Consider the following 21,328-nt stretch of genomic DNA (forward strand, 5'->3'; position numbering starts at 1 on the left):
GGTAGTCTTGGGCCACGCACTCTTCCTTAACTTAACCTACCTCACAGGATTGTTGCCATGCTAAAATGGATGATCTCATCCCATGTAAGTGAGCTCCATGGAGGAAAGGCAGGGTACACATATGTTAATAAATATTAAACACTGAAGTAGGTAATAATGAATGCTTCATTTGCTCATGGTGGCTACAGGCCACCTCCAGCCTCAGAGGCAAGATACCTGTGAATGCCAGTTGCAGGGGGAGCAACAGCAGGAGAGAGGGCATGCCCTCACCTTTTGCCTGTGGGCTTCTCAGAGGCATCTGGTGGGCCACTTTGTGAAACAGGATGCTGGACTGGATAGGCCTTGGGCCTGATCTAGCAGGGACGTTCTTAATGTTCTTAATTAGAGAGGCAGCAAAAATTAGAAGCAAATTTTGGATGACACAGAAAGGTAGCTGCCTTATACTGAGTCAGACCGTTGGCCCATCTAGCTCAGTATTATCTATGCTGACTGGAAGCAGCTCTCCAGAGCTTTTGTCTTTGAGATGCTGGGGCTACCTTTTGGCCAAATGGACCACCAGAGCACCTTCCCAGTTAAACATTAAAAACCTTTTGTTAAAAATTCTCAGAAATTTATCCTTGCCTGAAATACTCTTGGAAGTTCAAATCCCCAGCATTATCCGTGCATGCGCAATGTGCCCAGACAAAACAGGGGTAGAGTACCAATTATTTCCATGAAAAAGTGTGCATGGGAAGAGGAGAGCAAAATTCACTCTGGTCACATGCCTGCAACTTCCTTTTTTGTGTTGTTGTTTTTCCAGATGGACTAGCTAACTTCCAAGATCTGAACTGGACCAGGAGAACACTGAATATAGCAGCAGAGCCTAAGGAAGTGAGCTGATTATTTTGTTCCCCTCCCTGTGTACTCATTTTCACCCCACTTTATATATGAAGGGGGCAGACATGTGGACAGTTGACATATCAATTTTGTTCCTTGGAACAAGGGGTTCCAGATTCAAGCTCCAAATTCCCCAGAAACGTCTAATTTGAATTCTTCCTTCTCACAGAGTGTTTCTGACATTACCTTTCTTCTTGGACAGTAAACTAGCTGTCTCTTTCTCTCCCTCTCTCTGCTTTCCACTGATATGCAGCTCAGAAATTAATAGCCTGAGGAGAATTTGCTTTAACAGCATTACATGAGTGTGTTAGTCCCAGGCTCTTTCACAGCAGGAATCCCATAAAGCCATTCAGTTACACCACTTACAGGTTTAGGATGTAGACTCCCAGACTGCAAGCAACATATTCTTTCAAAATCGGAAGCAAGGATAAGCTCATTAGCTGAGTTCCATTTGCTGAATACCCATCTTTGTAGGGATTGGGAGTCAAATCCAATGGTAAGAGCAGAGGTTGAAGTCTAGGCAGGAAATCTCCTTAAAACACAGAGGCAGGAAATCTGAGCATAACTTCAAGACCTACCTCTGAGTTTTTTTCTTTCATTCTATATCAGCCAAATGCAACTGTTTAGTAGGCACGGTAGGTACACTGGCTATTGGAGTTCCAATAAAAATGACCTCAATAGACAGGCACAGTATTGTTTATTAATAAACCGTGAAGCATTATTGCTGTTCAGCATGATAATTCTGCGAAAAAATAAATGAGATAATAGCAAAACCACAGTCCTACCCACATGCTACTAGCCATGGACCAGTGGACTAATACTAAATATGCTATGGAACATAAAAGCAAAGAACTGTGGGATTCATGCCAAGCACCACAAGAGGCCCATATACTGTGGACACAATCCAATGTTGTACTCAGTCAAGATCAATGGGCATAAAACGTGATAGATGTTGGATTAAAGCCTATAGTTAGGAAAAGTAGGATAATGGATTTTACTTAGACATTAAAACCAAAACAGGTATCTCATTGGCTACCACACAGTCATGTTCAAATACCTCATAGTCTTTAGAAAAAGCAGACTTAATGGTATCATTAATGAATGGGTGGAAAAGGAGTAGGCAGAAATAAGAAATCAGGTGACAATCTGTAACAGAGGTGCTCAGATTTCAGGCACTAAGAAGAGAATTTATAGCAAGTCAGACCATTGGCCCATCCTGCTCAGTATCAAGTGCATAGCTAGGAGCAAGTGGGCTCGTGTTTGCCTCTCTCCCCAAAGACCCCTCGTGCACGCCCACCATGCCCCCTACATGTGATGTCACATGCACAGGGAGTGGCCAGCACAAGAGGTGCCCATGTGGCCCTCCAGCACTCCAGCACCAGCTTTGTTGTTGGCTGGGTATTTCCTTCAATATCTCCTCCAGCAAGGGAGAGAATGAAGAAAACACCCAACTGACTGGGAATGAGGCCCACCGGGGGAGCGGGGAGGAGCAAGGGGCAACCCAGGCAGCTCCCAGGAGCTGGGCCGCTTGAGTTCTTTGAACCCGTCCGCCCAACTATAGCTCCACCCCTGCTTAGTATTGTCTGCACTGACTAGCAGTGGCTCTCCAGGGTTTCGGACAGCGGTCTTTGTCAGTTCTATTAAGTCCTATTACTAAGTCCCTGATAACGGAGCAAAGAGGCATCTTTCTAAAGTGGTGATTTTCTTCGTTGCGCGGGGGGGGGGCACAACTGGACCTATCCAACCCCAGCGAGGCAGCCCTCCAGTGGCGGCTGCTGGTGTCTATCTTATGTTTCTTTTTAGATTGTGAGCCCTTTGGGGACAGCGTTCCATCTTTATTTATCTTTTTTTTAAAAAAATTATCTATATGGACCGTTTAGGGAATTTTTGTTGAAAAGCGGTATATAAATATTCGTGGTAGTAGGAGTACTTGGAGATTCTAAGGATTGAACCTGGAACTTTCTGTGCGCGAGCCATGTGCCCTGCCAGTGAACTATTGCCCAATGGCAGTAACTCAGGCATTAAGTCAGAGCATAAAACAGGGTATTTGGGTCCTCCGTGACCCCTCTTCTAATGGGGCTTGGGAGTGGCTTGTGTTCTTAGAACACATTTACCCAATTACAGTAGTGGCAAGCCCCAAAGAGATGCATGACTGGCACCTGGAAAATGGCCTGTGAGGGCCATCATAGGCCTCACACATCTTGCAGCTGGCACTGATTTAACCTATGCACCACAGAGACTCTTGTGGTACTCCAGGTTGAATTGGCCGTGGGGAGGAAGCATTGTCCTGAGAGATAAACCTCTTGATGAATGGAATGGAAGAGCTTACACAGAAACTAGAAGAGCTTACACAGAAGACTCCAGCTTGAGTGTCAGTGAGGCAGATACAAATGATGCTTGTGTAGGATATCTTAGCATGCGATAAGCTTATCATACGCTAGCTTGCTCCTCTTGAGGGGTACTTTGCTCATATGATAAGAAGTCTGAAGCCATGATTCAAGTTATCTTGATGAACAGGATTGCTGAGCCTGGAGCAGCAAACAAGGATGAATGTAAACTGTAAAAGTAAAGAACAACCCCACATACCTGAGTGTAGGACTGGAGATAACTGGGAAGGCAGGAGCACTTGCAAGCACAAAAAACCACTGTCTAGTTAAACCAAAGTGCTGGGATTGCAATTGATGGTGTCCCAGTGACCTGAAAAGGATGGGAAGGATTTGAATTTGACCTCAATTTCCTCATGAATTGAGCAGTTCAAAGATTTTGCAGAAGCCAACACAAAAGGCCACAATCCATGAGCTCACAATGGTACTGTGACAAAAAAGCCTCCCAAACTTTTGTCACGACAGAATCTTGTTCATTATCAGGGATCTTGTTTGCTCTCATTTCAGACTCCTGTGAGCACTGCCACATTTGTTTCACAAGACTGATAGGAACATAGAAAGCTGCCTTTTACTGAGAGACTATTGGTCTATCTAGTCAGAACTGTCTACACTGTCTGGCAGCAGCTCTCCAAGGTTTTGAACTGGAGTCTTTCCCAGCCCTACCTGGAGAAGCTGGGGGTTGAACTTGGGACCTTCTACATCAAAGAAGATGCTCTACCAGAGGTGTAACTATAGGGGGGGCAGGGGGGGCACGTGCCCCAGGCGCCATCTTTTCTGGTCACATGGGGGGCGCTGCCATGACAAAAAAATATTTTTTTAATTTTTTAAATTTTTTTGGTTAATACAAATGTTTCCTGCTCAGTGCAGCAGCGCTGCAGCAGTCAAGGGAGTGCATCGACGCCCCCCTCCCCCACGAATGGTCCCTTCCGCGCTGCCCGCGCCCCCCCCCCATTGCTTTGCTGGCGCCCGGCGGCCAGTCAGTGGCCTGGCTTGGCGGCGTCGGCGGGCGCTTGTGAGGAAAAACCTAAGTATAATGTAGTATGTTGGGGGGCGGGGGCACGCGGGGGGGCGCCATTTCAGTGCTTGCCCCGGGCGCCGTTTTCCCTAGTTACGCCTCTGTGCTCTACAACTGAGCCATGGCCCCACCCCCTAAGGAGAATATCTCACAGAAGACTGGGCTCATATGTATTCACCAATCCAAATGCAAACCAAGGCCAACCCTTCTAAGTAAAAGGGATAAATCATGCCCACTACCACAAGACCAGCTCTCCACCTGATTTTTTTTTCTGCATTACTGATTTTCAAGGGTGGGTGGGTCTTACTTTAAAATGTAGTTTTCACCGGTGCCATGCAGGGGCTACTTTTCTCTCATGATGGTGGCCATTCTTTATTCATACTGCCCTGCATTCCAGAGCAGATGGGTATTCAAGATGATGCCCATCAGGAGTGGCTTGCATATGAAAGGCCTCTCCAAAAGCAAGACCTGTTTGTCCCCATTCAGACCCTGATGGACAGCATCTTTTCACTTCCCTTTTAGACAACTTAGATAATCATCCAGCAAAATTAACTTACAAAGGTCTTGCCATACTGATCTATGCAGATGGTGCTATCATTCTCCAATAGGCTTGCCAGCTATTGTGATGAACAATCTTTAGAAAAATATTATACCCAATCAAATATATCGGTGTTTGCAAAGAGACCAAAGATCCAGAATTGGTCACTAAATGGGCAGAGTTTAGAACAAGACAAGTACCTTGGTGTAATTTTTCAGGCCTCAGGTAGAGGTGAGCACATAGAGAATAAGTAACACCGAATGCACACAAGACTGCACTAGGAATTCAATCTTTCCACTGCTCTCAATTTGTCCCCTCTGCAATAAACTTTTTTTCCACCTATGTTCAAGCACAGCTCTTACAGGTGAAACTCGGAAAATTAGAATATCGTGCAAAAGTCCAATAATTTCAGTAATGCAAATTAAAAGGTGAAACTGATATATGAGACAGATGCATTACATGCAAAGCGAGATAAGTCAAGCCTTAATTTGTTATAATTGTGATGATCATGGCGTACAGCTCATGAAAACCCCAAATCCACAATCTCAAAAAATTAGAATATTACATGGAACCAAGAAGACAAGGATTGAAGAATAGAACAATATCGGACCTCTGAAAAGTATAAGCATGCATATGTATTCAGTACTTGGTTTGGGCCCCTTTTGCAGCAATTACTGCCTCAATGCGGCGTGGCATGGAGGCTATCAGCCTGTAGCACTGATGAGGTATTATGGAAGACCAGGATGCTTCATTAGCGGCCTTCAGCAATTCTGCATTGTTTGGTCTCATGTCTCTCATCCTTCTCTTGGCAATGCCCCATAGATTCTCTATGGGGTCAGGTCAGGCGAGTTTGCTGGCCAATCAAGCACAGTACACTGTATACTTTTCAGAGGTCTGATATTGTTCTATTCTTCAATCCTTGTCTTCTTGGTTCCATGTAATATTCTAATTTTTTGAGATTGTGGATTTGGGGTTTTCATGAGCTGTACGCCATGATCATCACAATTATAACAAATTAAGGCTTGACTTATCTCGCTTTGCATGTAATGCGTCTGTCTCATATATCAGTTTCACCTTTTAATTTGCATTACTGAAATTAATGGATTTTTGCACGATATTCTAATTTTCCGAGTTTCACCTGTATATGGAGCTCAACTTGGCACATGTTCTAACTTATCCAATTTGGGATCCATGCAGTTTTAGTTCTTGAGGGACATTTTCTAAGTACCCTGGTGTGTGGCTGGTGTTGTCCTTCACCTGGAAGCAGGATTGATTAAAGTGGAGGCTGTTTTTCCATCCTGTAGGTTTAGTTCCATCTGTGCTATTAGACACCTACCCCTCAGGATGGAAAAAAGAATTAGGGGAGAAGCTGCACTACTATGGTTTATCTCATATTGTATTGATATCTTTGAGGTATGAAAATGCCAGCATAAACATTCAACAACAATTATATGATGTGGAATGACAAATTGATCAGTGGGCTCAATTCCTGTTGGTGTCTAATTGGGTAGCCGCATTTTGAGTTTTAACCCGACTAGATATCTTAACTCAATTACAGTGCCAAAATACCGCAGAGCTTTGACACTGGTACATTGCAATATTTTAGAAATAGCAGTTTTGGAAGGGAGATGTCAAATAATCCCCTATAAAGAACATTTTTGCCACTGTAATTCAGGAGATCTCGCAACTACGACTCGTGTGCTCCTTTATTGTCAATTTTATCAAGATCTACAGCACACATATATAACTCATTTTATAAGTTGTTATCCAGGTCATATGGAGTCTTTTAATCTTTATTATCTTCTAGCTGAGCAGAATTATTTAATATCTTATAATGTGGCTAAGGTTTGTTTGATAGCCAGCAAAATTCACCAGGAGCTCATTATTAATTTAATTTAGCTGTTCTGTTTTTAGGTTTAACTTGCTAATATTATATTACAATATTTCTGGTTTACTCTGTTGGGCTTTTGTATTACTGTTGGACTGGTCTGTGACTATAATGAAGTATTTGATTTGATTTGATTTTCAGTATTGTTGTTTTTTCTTACTTTAATATGTAGTTTTTACCGGTACCATGCAGTGGCTACCTTTTTTTCATGATGGTGGCCATTCTTTATTCATTGATTCATTGATGATTGATAAAGTGCTGACAAGTCGGTGTCAACTCTTAGTGACCACATAGATAGATGCTCTCCAGGATGATCTGTCTTCCACTTGGCCTTTAAGGTCTCTCAGTGGTGCGTTCATTGATGTTGTATTCGAGTCCATCCACTTTGCTGCTGGTCATCCTCTTCCCTTTCCTTCAACTTCATAGTGCCCTGCATTCCAGAGCAGATGTGTATTCAAGATGGTGTCCACCCAGAGGTGGCTTGCATGTGAAAGGTGATCCAAAAGCAAAACCAATTTGTGCCTATTCAGGCCCTGATTTCTGTTTGTTTCAGGTCAAATGGAAACCAAACTAAATAAGCCCTGTCTGATTTGGTTTCATTTTAAATTGATGCACTCATCTGCTATCTAAGGACTGTGTCATATTAGGCTGCAAGTTGTGAATGCCTGTATAAAAGCTATTTTATGTATTAATTTTCTTAATCTTTTAAGTCACAGTTATTGTTTTCAGTAAAAGGAGAGATATCCTTTTATCCATATTGGATAATCCGTATGACCTGGATAACAACTTATAAATATCTACAAGTTAAAATTAATAAAACCTCTCTGCATTTAGAAAACGAGCAGATCACGATTAAATGTTCAAGCCTACCTTTTTCCATCATGTGCTGTATTTCTAAATGGCCATGGGGGCGAGGAGGCTTTTGTTTGCCCCTCTTCCTGGTGGCCCCTTGTGTGCACCAGCCACACCCCTGCATGTGATGTCACAAGCAGGGGGAGTAGCTAGCACCTGGAAGGTGCTGCCCCACGTGGCCCCATGGAACTCATTTCCCAGCTGGCAATGAGGCACCAGGCTGCATGTTTCCTTTGTTCTCCCCCCAAGCAAGGGAGGGAATGAAGAAAACACCCAGATGACAACAAAGCCAGCTGGGAATGAGGCTGGCCGAGGCAAGGGGCAAACCAAGTGGCCCCCAGGAGCTGAGTGGCTTGTGTTCTTTGAACCTGTCTGCCCAATTATCGGTCCGTTCTCCATTCCAGCACCAGTTCTACAGTCTGTAATGGCACAGGACTGCATCAAATGATTATTTTGAATGCTTGATTCAGCTTTCGTTATCTTCAAAGCTTAGCAGTATGTAGGTCCTGCAGGCCTTTGTTGAGCATGCTAGAACAGCTTTTGAGAGCCACAACTCGTTAAATGCTGACAGACTGGAAAGATTCACAGCAAAGCCATGACTGTAAAAATCTGTGTTTAGCCATCTCATTCCTGGTTTCAATTTTTTCTTGTTCACGAGCCCATCTTCAGAATGAAGGACCACAGCAGTTGGGAGGAATTGATTTGTCTCTTGAACTTAGAGGAAACTGCTGGATGATGAGGACAACACCACTCAGCGCTGATTAATGGAGGATTAGCTGTAACAAGCCACCAGAAATGCAGAGACATACTCTGTCCTGACATAGGACTGGAATTAATTTTCATCTGGTGAATCAGCTCATCTACATCTTGCAATGCCTTTAAGGATCCTGTGAGGATGAGAAAGTGTCAGTGGTCCAAGATTACCTCGACCTGTGTAGGAGTTGAAGCTGGGTCTCTACAGTCCTAGGCCCACATGCTAAGCACTACACCACCTCTATCATAGGGCCACCTTGTGGGAACATAGGAAGCTGCCTTATACTGCCTCATGCATTGCTCCATCCCTCTCAGTATTGTCTACACCAGAGATTCTCAATGTTGGGTCCCCAGATGTTATTGGACTTCAACTCCCATAATCCCCAGCCCCAGTGGCCTTTGGTTGGGGATTATGGGAGTTGAAGTCCAATGACATCTAGGGACCCAACGCTGAGAATCCCTGGTCTACACTGCCTGGCAGCAGCTCTCCAAGGTTTCAAGCAGGAGTCTTTCCTGGTGATGCCAAGGATTGAACTTGGGATCTTCTGCATGCAAAGCAGATGCTCTACCACTGAGCTAAAGTGTATCCATACAGAAGCAAATATGGGTTTGCCATTGGCTCTGTAAATAGCCAATCATGATTCACTGATGAGCGACCCTATATTTCACTCTGGTTTGCTGCGTTCATGCTTTATGTTTCTGGATCTACACAAAAAAGTTGTAATTGTACACTTCCACTGGTGTGTGAGAAGCAGCCTTTTAGGGTCTGAAAGGTTGAGAGAAGTAGAGCTTTTGCTTGCTATATTGACAGAACTGGTTCTATTACAGGAAGATTGAACTTAAATGTGCTGTAAGTAAAACGGGCAAACTCAGTTCTAGCAATTATTAAGAAAAGGGTTGAAAACAAGAGAGCAAAGACTGTAAGGTTGTTATATAAAGGACTTTGTTTAAAGTTCTTGATTAACATTTTGAGTTTCAAATACATTCAAGCATAGAGCTGTTTTCCATGCAGGTTATCGAATACTATTTGAAACAAGAAATTTGTACACTGCTAAGTATCATACGGGGTTGTTTTTTTCCCAGGGAGAGATTCCCCCCTGAATTTGAGGGCGTTTAATGCCCCAGTAATAGTCAGCATCAGTTCAATGGTGGAAAGATTAGAAATCACATCCGGACCTCCCTGGTTTTGACCTTTATGGAAAAATGAAGGAAACCAACTTTTTTTTTTTTTTTAGCACTGCAATGTTTAGTGAGATTCCCAATTGCAAGGTCTGTGATGTTGCAGAAGACAAAGCTAGAAGCCTTTCCATGTTCCAGGGCTCAGTGGGGAATTATTTTAAAAGGGCAACAGAGGAGGTACTCAGAAGCATGGCACTAAACGAGGATGCTGCTTTAGACAAAAGCTGAAAACAAAGATGCCCCTGAAAAGTTCTAGGCAACTGATCAAATTACTGCCACCTCCTCCACCACTGCCTTTCTCCCCCACCCTCCACACATTTCAAATTATAGAAAACTTTCTGTACTTTCTTCTCCCATTCAACTGTAGGCCCGTGAGCAATCCCATGTACATATATGCTACTGAAGGACAGACTCGCTTTGTCTCGAATCACTATTCCTCCATCCATTGCAAGCAACATCTGCAGACACTTGAGAAAAAGCATGCTTGTTGATGACAGTTCTAAATTTATCTATTTAATTCATCTCTTTTATTGCAATGATATATAATTATGTACTGCTTTTCTGCCACAGCATCCTAGGCAGTTTAATGTAAAAATATAGCATGCACCAGGGTGGGATAGGGCATTATCTCTCTCTCCTTATGCAGTTTCCTGCGCCACCTGAAAATATGGCCCTGAGCCTGAGGGACATATTTTTGGGTGGCACAGGCAGCTGCAGAAGGAAAGGGAAATAATGCCCCCTCCCAAAGGCTCCAGCACAGCCTTAGTCTGGAAGACAACACTGGTGTACCAGTAGACTGTCAAATATATAACAAAAAGTTACAAAAGATAATACAGAGCCATCTCTGGCCGCTGCTGTTCCCTATGGGGACTGATGGTATGAACTCCCCTCATCTGGACTCTCTTCTTCTGACCACCTTAAACTGGCTTGTAGGACTATGCGAACCGGCTTGAGTGAAACCAGGTTTGACGTCGAACCGGACCGGCTCCATAGAATGAGGCCGGTCCGAGTTTGAACCGGACTGGACCCAGTTTCATTCAAAGAGTTTCAAACTGGTTTGGGGGGGGGGCATTTAGAGTATCATTTTAAAGTGTGGCGGCCATTACAGAGGTGGTGGTGGCCATCTTAGGTCCTTGTTGACATTTTTTTCTCAATGGCTGATTGGTTCTCCTGCCACTGGCTTCTAATTGGCTAGCAATGTCCTTTTCCCCAGTTGGCTTGCCATGCTGTTAATCACAGAGGCTCTTCACACGATTCGTGTGGCTTAGCCTGCTCTCCCCGCAGACGACCAGCCAGTTTGCTCTGGGCAGCTGCAGCGGCTGCCCACACGACTGCCGGCTCCGTCATGGAGCCCGCCGGGGCTAGGGAGTTCGGGGGCCATGCGGCCCCCATAAGCTCCAGTATGCCCTGCATGAGTGCGCAGGGCATACTGGAGAGACCCCTGAGCCAGGAGGCTGCTTTTCAGCCTCCCGGCTGGGGGTCTACTCATGAATAGCTGTGGCATGGAGCTGCGGTGTGGCTACTCACAATTTTAAAAACTGGGTTTGTGGAGCGCTCGCTCCGCAAACCCGGTTTAAGGGGAGGGGTAGTTTGGCGGGTTAACTGCCAGGAAGCCACCGGGCTTGCCTGCGAGTTCGGTGGCTCCCACGATCAGGCGAAATTGGGCTAGGCTCCCCTAGCCTGATTTCGCCTGATCGTGGGAACAGCCCCACAGTCTTGTCTGGGGAACTCCTTCATTGGCTGGGGAGGGGAGGGATGAGGGAGGGAAGCAATAAGGAGGGGGATTCAAGTGCATTTAAGAACAGCCCTGTGCCTGCTCCTGCTGCTGCCTACCCAGCCGGCCAACCAAACAAGCTTGTTGCCCAGCCGGGCCCTACTGGGGCCTGGGCCCTACTGGGGCCTTGGCCCTGCTGCTGTGGTGGTTTTTTCTTTCCTTACCTGAACTGCACTGGGCCTGAGATGGGGAGGCTTTTTCTATGTCTCTTTCCCCCCTTCCTTTCCTTCCTTTCCTTTTTTTCTGTTTTGGCCTTTTGGTTTATTTTCATTTGGTGCAGCACGCAGTGGATTACGCTGCGTGTGTTTAGGACTGTGTTTTATTTCTGTTGTTTGGGTGGGTGGCCCACCTGGCCCCCATCTGCCCCCGCCCAGGCTGTGAGCGAGTGCTGCTGTGCTGGGCCTGAAGCCCCTTGCCTGGACTTGAGTTGAAGACACCGACAGAAGAAGACGTCTGACAGTAAGTAGATTTTTTTAAAAAAAACCATGCCCGGCTAGATTTACATTTTAAATAGGGCTGGCCTGGTTCGGGAGAGGGTTGTTGGCTTGTTTAGGTTATTAGTAGGTGCTAGGGTTTGTTGGTTTGTTTGTTACTTTAAATGTAACTAAAAGTCCCCAGGGATGGCCTGCACTCGGGTCTTGAACAAGGCTTGGACCAGAGCGGCAGGCAAAGGGAGGGGTGTCATTGCTGGTTGGGGTGCGTGGTCAGGGGTGAGGCAGGTGGGAGGGGCAGCTGCCCACTCCCCAATTCTCCAGGCCTGGTGAAGTGATGGCACGCAGGCTCTCCGGAGGAGCCTGGCCCTCCACGGCAGCTATCACCTGCAGTGGCTGCGGGAATGGAGCGCTCTCTTGCCAGGAAAGCTGTTTCCATGGCAGCAGCCAAGGAAGAGGTCTTGATGGCTGCTAGTCCAGCCAGACGACCCCTCTCACCATCCTCCTCCCCATGGATCTCTCAGTGCGACTGCCTCCCCCTCACTTACTCTGGGACTGAGGAGGAGCAGGAGGAAGGGATTCCTGACAAGCCTGGCCCTTCTCAGCCCCGGATCGAGGGCAGTGGTAGGGGTGGTGGCGGTGGACAGCCAGCAAGCCCAGAAGCTGTCAAAACCTGGATTTGGTGGTTCGGCTCGAATTTGATCCAGGCTCAAACTGCGTCCCTTGGCTCGAGTACAAGTGAGGTATAAAGAATGTATTATTTACTGCATCAGATGTGTTATTTTAATGTTGATTAAAATAGATTTTGTATATAATATACTGATATTCTAATATTACATTATATTATAAGGAAAGAAAGGTTGTGGCATCAAGTTGGTGTCAACTTCTGGTGACCACAGAGCCATGTGGTTTTCTTGGTAGAATACAGGAGAGTTACCTTCTCTACCTTCCATTACCTTCTCCCGCACAGTATGAGATGATGCCTTTCAGCACCTTCCTATATTGCTGCTGCCCGATATAGGAATTCCCCATATTCTGGGAAACACACCAGCAGGGATTCAAAGCAACAGCCAGTCCTGCTCTCTAGGCAGGTTGCTTCCCCACTGCGCCATTAGGTGGCTCACATTATATCACACATAAATGATAATATAATGTAATAATAAATATTACATTGTATTATATATAAATGAGCAAACGGCTTTTATCAGGAGCAAGGACGTTTGCCTCAAAATACAGTCAAGTATTGCAAGCTGGATGTATTCATCTACTGACTCCATTATTTCTGGATTTTGAATCCACAGACCCCTTATTTCCACTGGCTGCCCTATGAGTGAGCATACCTGTACCACCCTGGTATGTATGTGTGTGTGTGTGTGTGTGTGTGTGTGTACACACACACACACACACACACACGCACCTATGAGCTTTCTAGCCCAGCACTGTCCACTGTAATTTACACTGCAATTTAAGCAGCCACTGGGTGAGGAGCGGCTTCAGTGCCCCCACATAATTATTTTAACAACTGGGCACCCCCTTCAGGTAGGCATTCTGGGCAAGTGCTTGGCTTGCCCATCCTTAGGCTGGCCCTCCAAAGTCTCAAGGAGAGAAGATTTTGTTAGTTCTGGTTTCTGAATGCCTGTTAGCTGGAGGTGGTAGGGACTGAACCCGAAACCTTCCAGATGAGCAACCCTGGTGGATGTCCCTTTAAGGTAAAGGGGGGAGAGGCAATGATCACCGAGGATTGCGTGTTCTCCGTGGGGTTTTCTTTAGGCCAATTCACTCATTACGGTCAACGCTCATACAACCAGTGTACAGTGCACACAGGTATAGTCATTCACATGTTATGTTGAATGCAGGTACAGAAATACACTTCCTATCTGTACTATGCATGTGAAGGGACTGTGTCCAGGTTCACTTTTAAAATGAACACAGGTACAGTCATTCACACAAACATGTCTTCGAGTGTACAGGCATCTGTACACTCATACAGCATAATGTCTGAACTGGACTTTTGCTGCATGGCTTCCTGATTTTCACTTTTGCCCAAGTGCCTAGTGCCATTGTAGGCCTCTTCCTGACAGACAGCCTAGCAAGGAAAAGGAATATTATCTCATGAGAAAGCCACTTTAAACTGTGAACGGCTTGGCACAGGTGAGGTGAAGAACAGAGGAAAAAGGGAGAGTGTTGCAATAATCTTTCTGTTTTGTTGGCACATGCTGCCCACAGTATTTTCTTTCATTGTTGCAGGACTTTCTCCACCTTCTTTGATCTCCCTCTGTTTTCTTGGGCTTTTTCCAATTATGCTATGTGGACTGCAAACTGGAACTCTCGAAGAGATTGCCAGAGGCTGATGTCTTCCTAATTGGTGACCTGCAAAGAGTCCAGTATACTCGGAACGGATTCAAGCGCTGAGATGTCAGTATTGCAAGTATAGCTTTATTTTGTAGGGCTGAATGTTTGTGCTGCTGAATGATTCTGAATGTTTGTAGGAGAATGTGTAAATCAAGGGATGCCTATAATGGTTATTCTCATAAATCTGATAGCAGTTCATTTGCAAAACCTTTGCTTCAGTGTCCACTTTGCTCTCAGGGTCTAGCTGTATACTGGCAGAAAAAGAGAAGGTTACACATACAAAGCATGTGCTCTTACACAGTGCTTCAATTCCTCATCTTATGTGCTTTGTTATTATTTTTGCTAGAAGGCACAAGGAAATCCCACTCCTGACCAGGGCCAGCACACTAATGAAGTATGATGAGCTGGTTGCCTCAGGTGACAAATTAGTTGAGGTGGCGGAATAACAGCTTCTGCTGTCCTGACTGCCTCCATCTGACTGCCCCATGCTGCCCCATTAACAAGCAAGCAGGAAACCACCTCAACCTATTTAGTGGTAGCAGTAGTGCCCCTGTTCCCACTGCCACTGCCGCTGCCACCACCACACCACACTGCTCTTCTTTCTGCAAAGAAGGAAGTGGTGGAAAGAGTGGAAGGAAATTTGGGGTGCTCCACACACTTCCTTTTCAAAAGGCAGAGTGGGACAAGAAGGCAGTCATTGCTACCAACACCACCACCACTACCACCACCACCACCACCATCACCACCACCAAATCATAGATTTTTCGGGTTGAAAGGGACCTTGGACCTTCTAGTCTCTCTGCCTGCTCATTGCAGGAAACTGCTACAGCATCCTTGGCAGATGGCCACCACCAAGTAAGGTGAGATGGGGCGCCTGGGGGTGAGTGGGTAAGGTTGAGTGGGGAGCAGATCGGCCCAGAGGAGGGAACACTGGCACAAGGACAGGGCAAGGAAGATTGATTGGGGGCACATTAGGACGGGGTGGTGAGCAATGGATGTAAGTTGAGGTTAGGGGGCAACAGTGGTGGACAAGAGCAAGTGAGTAGTCCTTCCTTTGCCCCATTTAGAGTCTGCCAGGATCAGATTGAGAGCTGGGTGATGAGAGGAGGCTGCCTTCTGGTATTCCCCGGTTGTTTTCCTTGCCCCCTTTAGAGCCTGCAGGAGGAAGGGATGAGGCAGCATTTTGTCCTCTTGATTTGATTTCCTTGTTCCCTTTGTCCCCAAAATGGAGGCATGGTGTTGCTGGGGAGGTGAGTGACTAGCAGCACTGGCTCTCTTTCTCGGAAGTACTGGGTAAACAAAGGGCTGCAAGAGGAATCTTACGCCAGGGGTGTAGCTATAATTGAACGGGGGGGATCTCTCTGGGCCCCTGAGAGAAGGGGGCCCCTGGCTTTGCAGCAGCTTACTCTTCACTTTCTGTCTCCTGCCTCCCTGGAATGCATCTGGCTCTTTATTGAAGGACTTATCTCAGCTGCAAGCTGAGCAGGGCTGTGCACAAAACCAGGTTTCCTGGTTCAGTTCGAATCCAAACTGGATTCAAACTGGACCGTACCGGCTCGGTATTGATCCCCCAAAAGCTGCCCCCTGGCACGGTTTGAATTTTAACCAATTTGGGCCTGGTTCAAAGTCCCTACAATGTGTTTAAGGGTGTTAGAAATTGTTGAATATAGTGGCCGCGGCAGCCGCAAGGGGGCAGCAGCAGTTCCCCCAACTCCCTTGGCCTACCCCAAAAGTCCAGGGCCCAATTTGTGCCTGATTTGTGCTGGTTCAGAACTTCTTTGGCCCATTTCGGGCCTCTGCATGTGCACAGAAGCCATTCGTTTGACTTTCTCATGTATCTTTACTCGTCATTTGCAAGACCTGGTTCATGCAAACAAATCAACCAGGTCAAACAAATGGCCTCCATGCATGCACAGGGGCCTGAAACAGACTGAAGAAGCCCCGAACTGGCATGAATTGGGTACAAATTGGGCTCTGGACACAAGGGGAGGCTGGTGGGGGTCAGGGGAGCATAAACTTCAAACCAGGCCCAAGCTAGCTCAGCCAGTTTAGCTCAAGGTCAAACTCAACCGGGTCCAGTTCAGCTCGAAGTCTAGCCTTCAAGCTGGACTGGTTCAGGTTCAAGCCAGCTCAATGCTGAGCAGGCTCGCACACCCCTGTGTCCGAGTATATATTTTAAAAAATGTTTCTCAGCCAGGGAAATGTGTGTGCAAGTGGCGGGGGGGGGGGGAGTGTGTGAGATTATTTGCATAAGAGTAAAAGAAATGGAGGTCATTCATACAATCAAAAACTGTGTTCTACCCAAGTTTGGGAGCAGGGGCGTACCAAGGTTGGAGTGGGCCCGGAGACGAGCTTTTAAAATGGGCCCCTTGCTGCCTTCCTCTGCTTCTCCTGGCCCCATGGCTCTGCTAACGATCCCAACTACAGTTACAAGTTACTCATACAACAGCTAACAAAGCTGAACTTAAAACTGGTTCTGCTTTTCAGTACAGTATATGAAGCTGCCTTGCTTACAACTATGCCCATTCAATATGATTTATTTCTGAGTGCACACACACTGTGCAGGATTGGGCTTTCAATCGGCAAGACGCTTTTTGCAGGAATCTTTCAGCTCTGCCTTGAATTTCCACTCAGAGCAGAGCATGTATTGTCCCATTTTGCATTTGTAAGGTCCGCCCCCCCCCCCACTTACAGATGCAAAATGGGACACTGGATGCCAGCACTCACCAACCAAAAAAGCTCTCATTTTCTCAATAAGTAAAGCATGCAGCATTCTGCACCAATGAGCAATCACTGAATGGATGTTTAAAGCAAAAAAGTATGTCTCATACTGGAAAAAGCTGAAAAGCAATTGTTATAAAATTTAAATGATATTTTAAAATAAACAGAAAGAGTTGTCTTGTCTTCACTTTGGGACAGCAAGGGACTTCCCTGCCAGCCTGGACCCCTGTGTCTCTCTGTCAAACAATTAGCATGCTAATGCTAATGCATTCTTCTGCTGCCGTAGTGGAAGGCTGTAACATGATCCAGAAGGCATTCCTTTTCAGCCAAGGAGAAGCACTGTGAAAATAGATTAGGCAGGGCTGAGGTGTCAAGGAGCATATTTTTGGGTGTCAATTATGGCTCATGGGGGTGGTGAGAAAGATGAGAGGGAAGCCTAATTTCAGAGGCTTGAGCTGTGGAAGCCCACATGCTGCTTCTTCATATTCCACCCCTGGCCCCCACCTGCACTCCCACCACACACTGCTCCTGCATTTCTGGAGAGGAGTCTTGCAACTTCGGAGCTGCTCGCTAATAGCTACTAACGACTCACACAGGAGGGGAACGGATGTGGAGACGAGGATGTAATGCCTTCCCACCACCACCCAGGAGCAGTCCCTATCCTGCTTGCTCTGGAGGTCCTTTAGTAGGTCTCCTCCTTGTCTCCAGGTCCTTTATTCAAGCTTGTTTGTTTGTTTGTTTGTTTGTTTGTTTGTTTGTTTGTTTTGCAAATTGCACCTCCACCAGGCTGGGCTGGCCGACCTTGCCTAGCTTCTCTCGCGCCTCCCTGCTCAGTCACAGGCACAGGAGGCAGGCAGGCAGGCAGCTGCTGACCTGCCCCAACCGGAAGAGAGAGGTACGCAGGTGCAGCTGCTCAGCTATTGCCTTGAAGGAAAGGGAAAGCCTCCCCACACCACATTGGCGTCCTCACCACACTGAGGAGGCCGTTGGTCATTGCGCAGCTGGCTGCAATCGGGCAGGTGCCACACCTGCAGGGGATGGGTGTGTGTGACTGGCCTCTGGGGGACCTTTGAGGCAGCCAGCCAGGAGACAACTGTCTCCCCTTCTCTAATGGATGGTACGCCCCTGTTTGGGAGCTGTGTGTGCTCCCAATTTTTGGTTTTGTGGAAGTAAGAAGGAAAGCTGGGCAGAAGTGTGGAAGCAAGATAGGAAGGAAACTGGGTAGGAGAGCATGGAAGCAAGGTAGGAGGAAAACCTGGGTAGCTTTTCCATCTACCTTGCTTCTACAAAACTGAAAACTTGTAGCACACTTAGCAACTAAACCTGGGGTGGGGGGACGACAGTTTTTGATTGTGTGAATGACCTCAGGGTGTGTCAGGAATGTCCTTACAGTTCTTGTACAGCAAATATATGGAGGGAGGCTTCCATCTCTACAGGGGTCTCGGAGAGGGTCAGGGCCCATCTTCGCTTTTTGTCCCAGGGTCCACTCCAACCTTGCTACATCCATGCTCAAGGCCTGACTCCTTGCAGCTGATTTGGAAATCAGCCACCCCATCTTTAAATATAAACAGGCCTCATGATGGTGTCCGTTATGAGATTTCTGGCTGGTTGTCCTGAAACCTCCTGCATTACTAGCAAGTACCCAACATTCACCACGCTACTGACATTTACCATAACTTTTGTATTCAGTGGTCTAGTGCTGATAAGGCCAGGGCAATACTGAAAATGTCAGTTTAAAAGTGGAGGGAAGAACCCCCCACAATCAATGTCTCTCAGCAGTGATATTGCATTTAGCAGACCACAGACATTTTATAGTCAAGGGATCTGTGGAACTTAATTATGGTTTTTTGCAGGATTTGTGTTATCCAAGGGTGAAACAACAACAGAACTTTGGGCTATTAAGAAGCTTTGCATCCTGTATTTCCGTCTGCAAAATTGCATATAAAATGACATAAAACTGCTCAGTTATGATGCAAATGGACCACAAGATAAAAATACAAGCTGCTCGTCTTGGAGTTTTCCATCAACAATGATGTACTTACATTTGCATATGGCAATTGCCCTGCACTTCAGCTATCAACATACTCTGGTGTGATGGATTCATTCAAACTTTCCATATTCTTCTGAGCACCCTGTGCATTGTCAATGGCTTTTGTGCACAAAGCAAAAACAAAGGAGATTTCAACCAAAACAAGGGCATGGACCCTGCCCCTAATGAGAGGTAAACAACCCTGTAGGGAAAGGGAGAGACCACCCACACAAGGTTACCCATGCCCTTAAAGTAGCTCATGAAACAACATGTTGGGAAATAAAACTAAATGTGCATAAAATGTAAATCATAAAAACAGACAAACCACCAGATAAATGCTGCAATAAAACACAACCAACAAAACAGCAGCCAGGGGTTGAATTTCTAATGCATTGCTCATACAAGGATGTTGTGCTAGTGCAAGCTTGCTTTAAAGAGAACTTTTGCACAATCCTGCCATTTCTAAAATCTCCATGCTTTTATGCACCAATGCAATCTTGTTGTGCTAACACAACTTTGCTCATTGGTCAAGTGCAGCATTAGTAAGGAAGTCAGCCACTGAGCTTGTTCTCTTACCCAGGAATCTGTGCTAGTGAGAAGGTTAACCCAGGAACCTATGCTCATTTGGGGCAGCAGGAGTCCTCCCTACTCAGCAGCTCTGAACCTGGGTAGCCCAGATCCGCTATCCAAGTTAAAAGCAAGAGAGGATGAAAACAGAGCCTGTCCTACCTTTTGTTTTGGTTGTCTGTTCAGCTGATGAATTTTAAACTGTTCCCGGCAGCCATGTTAACCATAGAGTTGGGTGGAAAGGAGGAGCAGGGATAGGAGAGCTGATGCTGTGCTAAGGGCTGCCTCGCTGCTGCTCACACAATGCATTGTGGGATAGCTAGAGGTCCCAGCTCCCAATTTTAGCTCTGCAGACTGCCGCTGTGGCTTTTGTGTGTGTGTGAGTTGCAGAGCCAAAAGGAGGCTCTGCTCCTTCTGGGAGCAGGAAGGTAGGATCTTTCTTTCCCTCAAGGTCACTCCCATTTGGTCATGAGGACAGCCCCATTGTGTATTACAACATTACACTGCTGGGCAACCAAGACAAAGCCAGGCTTCAGTACTTGTATGATCAGGCACCAGCATTATAAAGGGGTTCCATGTGCCAGTTGTCCAAGATTCAAGTACAGAAAGATGCTGCCCAGAAAAGTTCATGAAAGATGGGTCTCTCAAGGGCTACTACAGTAGTCTTGATGGATGGAGGCTACTCCCAGGTTAAAAGACAATACCACTTGCAGGAGAGCGATCGCAGGATTATGGGCTTCCCAGAGGCATATGGCTGTCCACAGTGGGAAACAGGGTACCGGAATAGATAGACTTTGGACCTGATTCAGCAAAGCCATTCTTATGTTCTCATGTTCTAAACCATTTACTGCCTGGATTCTAGGGATGTGTGAATTGAATCGGACACAAAACGATTTGTACCCAAATCTACCTTTGGGGGGCAATTTGGGGACAAAACAAATCAGCCCTGTGCTAGCTGACCAGATTTGGGTCCAAAACAAATCACCCAGATTTTGGACCTGAAAAATTTGTAGACTCAGACCTCCATTTTGTGGTGATCTCTCTTGCTGTCTCCATTTTGTGTCAGGAATGTTGTTGTTTTTTTTAAATCCCACCCTCCAAGCTTCAGATTGGTGACTTACAGTATGCAATCTTGGCTGGTGATTCCCCCCTGGTTCCAGACTGGCTCGTTTCCATTCAAATCTTTTGTTCCGAGAGGTGACTGACCCTGCATTGGCTGGGGAAGGGTCAAAGAAGGGACAAGGGTGGGGCAGCCACCATTCTGCCTTTCTGCCTCATGGGAGGAGAGAGAGAGAAAGAGCCAGAGAGAGCCAGAGAAGCTTTGCTTTGCCTTGCCTGCCTGCTGCCTGGAGTGGATTCTCTGCTTTTTGTTCCTGCTTTCCTGATTGAGGAAAAGAGAGGATTTTTTTCACCCCCTTCCTGCTGCTGAGAGAATCACTGTTTGTGTCTGCTGTCTGTGTGAATCAATTTGGGTATAAAACTATTTGTAGTCGAATCTACCTGTTTTGGGAGATTTGTGGACAAAACAAATCGCCCCTGTACTAGCTGGCCAGATTTGGACACAAAATAAATCGGGGGTGATTTGATTAGCGTACAAATTGACTCAAAAAAATCGATTTGTGCACATTCCAACTGGATTCCAAATGGAGGTATCTATTGTGTTCAGACGGAAGAGGTCTCCCAGGCTTGACTCAGAAAGGGTCCAGTAATTATGGGTGAGCAGAAAGATCACTTATTTTGTTTCCCCACAAGAGTTCTAGATTTGCCTATAATGTCTGCCTTCATGAGCCCCCAAGCCCGCTCCCCACATAAGCCCTCTGTGAGTCTCCAAACATCCTTACCTGGTGGCTCCTGGTGCACCAACCAAGCCTGAAAATGATTCCTTGCCTCATTGACCTGCAAGCACATGCAAGAACACATAAAGTACTGAAGAGCTCTCAGACCTAAATATTTTTTCATCCTTCCTGCC

At 46.2% G+C, this 21,328-nt stretch overlaps 1 long non-coding RNA gene across 2 annotated transcripts; it reads left to right on the top strand.

Moving 5' to 3' along the window:
- Positions 1-824: 824 nt before the first annotated feature.
- LOC128347875 (uncharacterized) lies at positions 825-19,091 on the top strand. 2 transcript variants are annotated; one of them, XR_008317787.1, is made up of 4 exons: positions 825-870; positions 11,634-11,718; positions 13,938-14,105; positions 18,617-19,091. It is a non-coding gene; the product is annotated as an uncharacterized LOC128347875 (long non-coding RNA). The 2 variants fall into 2 exon arrangements; XR_008317786.1 differs by lacking the exon at positions 825-870 and having other exon boundaries at positions 11,531-11,718.
- Positions 19,092-21,328: the final 2,237 nt, after the last annotated feature.

Source organism: Hemicordylus capensis, chromosome 2 (assembly GCF_027244095.1).
Source record: "Hemicordylus capensis ecotype Gifberg chromosome 2, rHemCap1.1.pri, whole genome shotgun sequence".
Classification (NCBI taxonomy): domain Eukaryota; kingdom Metazoa; phylum Chordata; class Lepidosauria; order Squamata; family Cordylidae; genus Hemicordylus; species Hemicordylus capensis.